The 8,792-nt window shown below is 44.5% G+C and overlaps 2 non-coding genes across 2 annotated transcripts in view; both read left to right on the top strand.

Moving 5' to 3' along the window:
* The first annotated feature begins 8,100 nt into the window (after positions 1–8,100).
* On the top strand, positions 8,101–8,255 carry LOC131292009 (5.8S ribosomal RNA). Its single transcript, XR_009189735.1, has one exon. It is a non-coding gene; the product is annotated as a 5.8S ribosomal RNA (ribosomal RNA).
* A 487-nt stretch (positions 8,256–8,742) lies between these two features.
* LOC131292014 (large subunit ribosomal RNA) overlaps positions 8,743–8,792 on the top strand; it is a 4,091-nt gene continuing 4,041 nt past the window's right edge. Inside the window, exon 1 of the ribosomal RNA XR_009189739.1 lies at positions 8,743–8,792. This exon is cut by the window's right edge and continues 4,041 nt beyond it. This is a non-coding gene — a ribosomal RNA (large subunit ribosomal RNA).

The raw sequence follows: 8,792 nt of genomic DNA, 5'->3' as shown, positions 1-8,792 counted from the left end.
TATGTTTTCCTTAGAATTTATGAAAAACCGACTAAGTCCGAGATGCCCTTAAGTAGGAATGCTGTATTAAGATGTGAGATGAAGAAGATCAAGATTCATCTCCATGCAGCATCCCATTCATCTCGCAGCATCCAAACATATGTTTTTCTTAGAATTTATGAAAAATCGACTAAGTCCGAGATGCCTTTAAGTAGGGATGCTGTATTGAGATGGGAGATTAGGAAGATCAAGATTCATCTCCATGCAGCATCCCATTCATCTCGCAGCATCCTAACATATGAATTTCTTAGAATTTATGAAAAATCGACTAAGTCCGCGATGCCTTCAAGTAGGGATGCTGTATTAAGGAGGGAGATGAAGAAGATCAAGATGCATCTCCATGCAGCATCCCATTCATCTCCCAGCATCCTAACATATGCTTTTCTTAGAATTTATGAAAAATCGACTTAGTCCGAGATGCCTTTAAGTAGGGATGCTGTATTAAGATGGGAGATGAAGAAGATCAAGATTCATCTCCATGCAGCATCCCATTCATCTCGCAGCATCCTAACATATGAATTTCTTAGAATTTATGAAAAATCGACTAAGTCCGAGATGCCTTTAAGTAGGGATGCTGTATCGAGATGGGAGATGTAGAAGATCAAGATTCATCTCCATGCAGCATCCCATTCATCTCGCAGCATCCTAACATGTGAATTTCTTAGAATTTATGAAAAATCGACTAAGTCCGAGATGCCTTTAAGTAGGGATGCTGTATTAAGATGGAAGATGAAGAAGATCAAGATTCATCTCCATGCAGCATCCCATTCATTTCGCAGCATCCTAACATATGTTTTTCTTAGAATTTATGAAAAATCGACTAAGTCCGAGATGCCTTTAAGTAGGGATGCTGTATCGAGATGGGAAATGAAGAAGATCAAGATTCATCTCCATGCAGCATCTCATTCATCTCGCAGCATCCTAACATATGTTTTTCTTAGAATTTATGAAAAATCGACTAAGTCAGAGATGCCTTTAAGTAGGGATGCTGTATTGAGGTGGTAGATGTAAAAGATCAATATTCATCTCCATGCAGCATCCCATTCATCTCGCAGCATCCTAACATATGAATTTCTTAGAATTTATGAAAAATCGACTAAGTCCGAGATGCCTTTAAGTAGGGATGCTGTATTAAGATGGGAGATGAAGAAGATCAAGATTCATCTCCATGCAGCATCCCATTCATCTCGCAGCATCCTAACATATGTTTTTCTTAGAATTTATGAAAAATCAACTAAGTCCGAGATGCCCTTAAGTAGGGATGCTGTATTGAGATGGGAGATGAAGAAGATCAAGATTTATCTCCATGCAGCATCCCATTCATCTCGCAGCATCCTAACATATGTTTTTCTTAGAATTTATGAAAAATCGACTAAGTCCGAGATGCCTTGAAGTAGGGATGCTCTATTAAGATGGGAGATGAAGAAGATCAAGATTCATCTTCATGCAGCATCACATTCATCTCGAAGCATCCTAACATATGTTTTTCTTAGAATTTATGAAAAATCGACTAAGTACGAGATGCCTTTAAGTAGGGATGCTGTATTAAGATGGGAGATGATGCAGACCAAGATTCATCTCCATGCAGCATCCCATTCATCTCCCAGCATCCTAACATATGTTTTTCCATGAATTTATGAAAAATCGACTAAGTCCGAGATGCCTTTAAGTAGGGATGCTGTATTGAGATGGGAGATGTAGAAGATCAAGATTCATCTCCATGCAGCATCCCATTCATCTCTCAGCATCCTTACATATGTTTTTCTTAGAATTTATGAAAAATCGACTAAGTCCGAGATGCCTTTAAGCAGGGATGCTGTATTAAGATGGGAGATGAAGAATATCAAGATTCATCTCCATGCAGCATCCCATTCATCTCCCAGCATCCAAACATATGTTTTTCTTAGAATTTATGAAAAATCGACTAAGTCCGAGATGCCTTCAAGTAGGCATGAAGAAGATCAAGATTCATCTCCATGCAGCATCCCATTCATCTCGCAGCATCCTAACATATGTTTTTCTGAGAATTTATGAAAAATCGACTAAGTCCGAGATGCCTTTAAGTAGGGATGCAGTATTAAGATGGGAGATGAAGAAGATCAAGATTAATCTCCATGCAGCATCCCATTCATCTCGCATCATCCCAACATATGTTTTTCTTAGAATTTATGAAAAATCGACTAAGTCCGAGATGCCTTTAAGTAGGGATGCTGTTTTAAGATGGGAGATGAAGAAGATCAAGATTCATCTCCATGCAGCATCCCATTCATCTCGCAGCATCCTAACATATGTTTTTCTTAGAATTTATGAAAAATCGACTAAGTCCGAGATGCCTTTAAGTAGGGATGCTGTATTAAGATGGGAGATAAAGAAGATCAAGATTCATCTCAACGCAGCATCCCATTCATCTCGCAGCATCCTAACATATGTTTTTCTTAGAATTTATGAAAAATCGACTAAGTCCGAGATGCCTTTAAGTAGGGATGCTGTATTAAGATGGGAGATGGAGAAGATCAAGATTCATCTCCATGCAGCATCCCATTCATCTCGCAGCATCCTAACATATGTTTTTCTTAGAATTTATGAAAAATCGACTAAGTCCGAGATGCCTCTAAGTAGGGATGCTGTATTAAGATGGGAGATGAAGAAGATCAAGATTCATCTCAATGCAGCATCCCATTCATCTCGCAGCATCCTAACATATGTTTTTCTAAGAATTTATGAAAAATCGACTAAGTCCGAGATGCCTTTAAGTAGGGATGCTGTATTAAGATGGGAGATAAAGAAGATCAAGATTCATAGATTAGATAGATATATGATGATGATTTTTAGAATTTTAAGAGAAATACAGTTCTGAACCCTGATTAAAAAAAAAAAAATGAAATGGAGCTTGCGGTTCAATTTGACTCAACACGGGAAAACTTACCAGGTCCGAACTTATGGAGGTGAGACAGATTAATAGCTCTTTCTCAAATTTAAGGGTAGTGGTGCATGGCCGTTCTTAGTTCGTGGATTGATTTGTCTGGTTAATTCCGATAACGAACGTGACTCACATATGCTAACTAGAACGCAGTCAGCGTTAATGCGTCGATGCCGATTGGAACGGGTTAGGACCTTTCGGTGGAGTATGACCTGACACCTTCGCTGTTCGTGTGCGCAAGTGCACTTACGGTACGCTGCTTAGCAGGACAATTTGTGTTTAGCAAAATGAGATCGAGCGATAACAGGTCCGTGATGCCCTTAGATGTTCTGGGCTACACGCGTGCTACAATGTGGGTAGCAGCGTGTCTCCTATTCCGAGAGGAACGGGAAATCACTCAAATACTCACTTAGTAGGGATTATGGATTGCAATGGTCCATATGAACTCGGAACTTCTAGTAAGTGCTGGTCATCAGCCAGCGTTGAATACGTCCCTGCCCTTTGTACACACCGCCCGTCGCTACTACCGATGGATTATTTAGTGAGGTCTTTGGAGATGATCGTTCGCTGGATCCTCGTGAACCGCGTCTGCTTTATCGAAGTTGACCGAACTTGATGATTTAGAGGAAGTAAAAGTCGTAACAAGGTTTCCGTAGGTGAACCTGCGGAAGGATCATTAGTGGCCAAGTGATCCTTCCAGAAGTCCGAACCTGCGGGTTGAGACTTCGGCACAAGTTGCCATATGATAATTGACGAAACACTATAGAAGTCCGAACCTGCGGGTTGAGACTTAGGCACAAGTTGCCATATGAACATTGACGAAACACTATGAAGTCCGAACCTGCGGGTTGAGACTTAGGCACAAGTTGCCTTATACATGACTTCGAACAAATACACAAGTCCGAACCTGCGGGTTGAGACTTAGGCACAAGTTGCCTTATACATGACTTCGAACAAATACACAAGTCCGAACCTGCGGGTTGAGACTTAGGCACAAGTTGCCATATGAAAGTTGACGAAACACTAACAAGTCCGAACCTGCGGGTTGAGACTTAGGCACACGTTGCCTTATACATGACTTCGAACAAATACACAAGTCCGAACCTGCGGGTTGAGACTTAGGCACAAGTTGCCTTATACATACATTGGCCAAATAAACAGAAGTCCGAACCTGCGGGTTGAGACTTAGGCACAAGTTGCCATATTATATTCGATCAAACACTAAGTAGTCCGAACCTGCGGGTTGAGACTCAAGACCGTAACAAGATGTCACTATACAAGTCCGAACCTAAGGGTTGAGACTTAATGCGATCTAGATACCAAGTTGACATCCAATACCTGTTGAGCAAAACCAAAGATTCCCTGTTCTCGAATGATTACACTATATAACAGGGAATCTTGAAGAAATCAAGCAAGCGTGAAACAAAGTCATCACTTGGGCATGCTCGATAGCCAACCACATGACCTTAACCTAAGAGAGCATGCAAACCACATGATACCTATAAACGATTAACCCGCCCTAGTTCAATCGTTCACCAAGTGATGACTTCAGTATGGCTAAGAGAAAAACTTTTAAATGGGAAAAACTCTAAGTCCGAACCTCCGGGTTGAGACTTCCGCGTCGGAGGTGGGCGCACCTCCTATCCGAAAGATGGTGAATCAGGGGTGTTCGATCAGCAATGGTCGGATGCCCCGTCGTAGTCCAACTATGACAATCCAAGTCAAGACCTCCGGGTTGAGACTTCCGCGTCCGGAGGTACGCGTACCGCCTACCCGAAAGATGGTGAATCAGGGGTGTTCGATCAGCAATGGTCGGATGCCCCGTCGTAGTCCAACTATGACAATCAAAGTCAAGACCTCCGGGTTGAGACTTCCGCGTCCGGAGGTACGCGTACCGCCTACCCGAAAGATGGTGTGCTTCTGGGGTATTCGATGAGTCGGATACCCCGTCGTAGTCCAACTATGACAATACAAAGTCAAGACCTCCGGGTTGAGACTTCCGCGTCCGGAGGTACGCGTACCGCCTACCCGAAAGATGGTGTGCTTCTGGGGTATTCGATGAGTCGGATACCCCGTCGTAGTCCAACTATGACAATCAAAGTCAAGACCTCCGGGTTGAGACTTTCTAAGAGTACAAGCATAAAGGAACACGGACCAAGCCGTACCGAGAGAATCGGTACTAGAGCCCTTGTGGTTCTACATTGAGAGAGCCCTCGTGGTTCTCATTAGGGGCTTTATGCAAGAAGTACTCAATACTGTGGTGTGAAGTATAAAGTATAGAGTCCTCCACTGGTCCACGCTGCTCCGGCGGTCCTGGGTAAGATAGTTCATTCTAGCTTGCCCTATGTGGAAGAGGACTCAATACCCTACCTGTTGAGCTTGAAACAAAGTCATCACTTGGGCATGCTCATATTGCCATACACAATTACATTATATTCGAATGAGCATGCAAGCGACCCTATATAGACCGAACCAAAACGATAGATACCGCCGTAGTTCACCCCCACCAAGTGATGACTTCAGTATGGCTAGTGTGTGAAGTATAAAGTATAGTCCTCCCCTGGTCCACACTGCTTCGGCGGTCCTGGGTAAGATAGTTAGTTCTAGCTTGCCCTATGTGGAAGAGGACACAATACTTAATACTTAGAGTACAAGCATAAAGGAACACGGACCAAGCCGTACCGAGAGAATCGGTACTAGAGCCCTCGTGGTTCTACATTGAGAGAGCCCTCGTGGTTCTCATTAGGGGCTTTATGCAAGTCGTACTCAATACTGTGGTGTGAAGTATAAAGTATAGAGTCCTCCACTGGTCCACGCTGCTCCGGCGGTCCTGGGTAAGATAGTTCATTCTAGCTTGCCCTATGTGGAAGAGGACTCAATACCCTACCTGTTGAGCTTGAAACAAAGTCATCACTTGGGCATGCTCATATTGCCATACAATATTCCATTATCTACTAATGAGCATGCAGCTATATGATTATAACCTGTAAACGATTACCCCGCCGTAGTTCAGCGCTTCAACCAAGTGATGACTTCAGTATGGCTAGTGTGTGAAGTATAAAGTATAGTCCTCCCCTGGTCCACACTGCTTCGGCGGTCCTGGGTAAGATAGTTAGTTCTAGCTTGCCCTATGTGGAAGAGGACACCATACTTAATACTGTGGTGTAATGAACAAAGTATAGTCCTCCACTGGTCCACGCTGCTTCGGCGGTCCTGGGTAAGATAGTTAGTTCTAGCTTGCCCTATGTGGAAGAGGGCATACAAGACAAAGTATAGTTCTCCCCTGGTCCACGCTGCTTCGGCGGTCCTGGGTAAGATAGTTAATTCTAGCTTGCCCTATGTGGAAGAGAGCATACATGAACCAAGAACGAAGGTTATGATCGAGGAATGATTCGACAACTAACCGATGGTATGAAATGTGAAGAATTCAAGCAAGCACACAATCAAGTCATCACTTGGGCATGCTCGATAGCCAACCCTATGACATTAACCTAGTAGAGCATGCGAAAACCAATATATATGTAAACGATGCCCCTCCCTAGTTCAGCGCTTCAACCAAGTGATGACTTCAGAATGGCTAAATCAAATCGGTTCAAAACATACCATCGGTACCCTATTGAAACACACAAGTCGATATCAAACCTCATGATTGTGTAGTCCTCCACTGGTCCACACTGCTCCGGCGGTCCTGGGTAAGATAGTTCATTCTAGCTTGCCCTATGTGGAAGAGGGCACATTACTCAATACTGTGGTGTTATGAACAAAGTATAGTCCTCCACTGGTCCACGCTGCTTCGGCGGTCCTGGGTAAGATAGTTAGTTCTAGCTTGCCCTATGTGGAAGAGGGCATACAAGACAAAGTATAGTTCTCCCCTGGTCCACGCTGCTTCGGCGGTCCTGGGTAAGATAGTTAATTCTAGCTTGCCCTATGTGGAAGAGAGCATACATGAACCAAGAACGAAGGTTATGATCGAGGAATGATTCGACAACTAACCGATGGTATGAAATGTGAAGAATTCAAGCAAGCACACAATCAAGTCATCACTTGGGCATGCTCGATAGCCAACCTCATGACATTAACCTAGTAGAGCATGCGAAAACCAATATATATGTAAACGATGCCTCCCTAGTTCAGCGCTTCAACCAAGTGATGACTTCAGAATGGCTAAATCAAATCGGTTCAAACCATACCATCGGTATCCTATTGAAACACACAAGTCGATATCAAACCTCATGATTGTGTAGTCCTCCACTGGTCCACGCCGCTTCGGCCGTCCTGGGTAAAATGGAACATTCCAGCTTGCCCTATGTGGAAGAGGGCACATTACTCAATACTGTGGTGTGAAGTATAAAGTTCAATTCTCCCCTGGTCCACGCTGCTTCGGCGGTCCTGGGTAAGATAGTTCATTCTAGCTTGCCCTATGTGGAAGAGGACACTTCATACTTCGTCTCTAAGCGGCGGCTTGACTCCTCCCTACGGGGAACGGGTTTACGCGCACAGCGGCGGCTTACGCACTATGGCAGTCATGGATGCCTTACGTTTCTATGAAAAGTGTGTTCCTCCCCTGGTCCACGCTGCTTCGGCAGTCCTGGGTAAGATAGTTAGTTCTAGCTTGCCCTATGTGGAAGAGGACACGTAGACTTACTGTGGTGTGAAGTATAAAGTTCAGTTCTCCCCTGGTCCACGCCGCTTCGGCCGTCCTGGGTAAAATGGATTCATCCAGCTTGCCCTATGTGGAATGAGGACACTTTATGCTTCGTCTCTAAGCGGCGGCTTGCTCCTCCCTACGGGGAACGGGTATACGCGCACAGCGGCGGCTTACGTTATGGCAGTCATGGATGCCTTACGTTTCCATGAAAAGTGTGTTCCTCCCCTGGTCCACGCTGCTTCGGCAGTCCTGGGTAAGATAGTTAGTTCTAGCTTGCCCTATGTGGAAGAGGACACGTAGACTTACTGTGGTGTGAAGCATAAGGTTCAGTTCTCCCCTGGTCCACGCCGCTTCGGCCGTCCTGGGTAAAATGGATTCATCCAGCTTGCCCTATGTGGAATGAGGACACTTTATGCTTCGTCTCTAAGCGGCGGCTTGCTCCTCCCTACGGGGAACGGGTATACGCGCACAGCGGCGGCTTACGCAAGTTAGTCACCCTCGGCAGTGGATCACTCGGCTCATGGATCGATGAAGACCGCAGCTAACTGCGCGTCATAATGTGAACTGCAGGACACATGAACATTGATAAGTTGAACGCATATTGCACGTCGTGGGAACCTACCATGATGTACAGATGACTGAGCGCTTATATTTGAGAAATGTATCGCATACATTTAACTACGCCGTGACACCCGTCACGAGACGTGCACCATGATGTTAACTAGGGTCGCGACGACCCGCTAGCATTAAAGAACCCGTGGTTTACAGTATACTGGCATTGGAATTCGAAGTATTTAGAGCGTCCGTGTTCCCGCGTGAGGCGGAAGTACGAGGAGAAGGCGTGCTTGTGGTGTCTGTGGTGGTGTTTACTGATGTCTAGCTTCAGCTTATTTATTTATTTAAATAGAAGCGAAGATGTCAAAGTAGCGTCGAAGCAGCAGCGGTAGCACAAATGATTCAAGTATGGAAGTTGACCAAAGGAACACAAACAAACTAGCGTATGGGCAATGGAAGGTATCAGTGAGTTAAACCACACGCGGGCTAACAGCCCGTTAACCGAGTCCAACGGTACATATTGGACATTGAAACAAAGTAGTCGCAAGCCAGATGTGACGATAACAACCGCAAGGTACATAAGCCTCAGTTCATGTGTGACAACCCCCTGAATTTAAGCATATTAATAAG

This window comes from Anopheles ziemanni, assembly GCF_943734765.1.
Source record: "Anopheles ziemanni chromosome X unlocalized genomic scaffold, idAnoZiCoDA_A2_x.2 X_unloc_25, whole genome shotgun sequence".
Lineage (NCBI taxonomy): Eukaryota > Metazoa > Arthropoda > Insecta > Diptera > Culicidae > Anopheles > Anopheles ziemanni.
The sequence above is the reverse complement of the archived record's forward strand: the minus strand, read 5'-3'. Positions and strand labels throughout refer to the sequence as shown.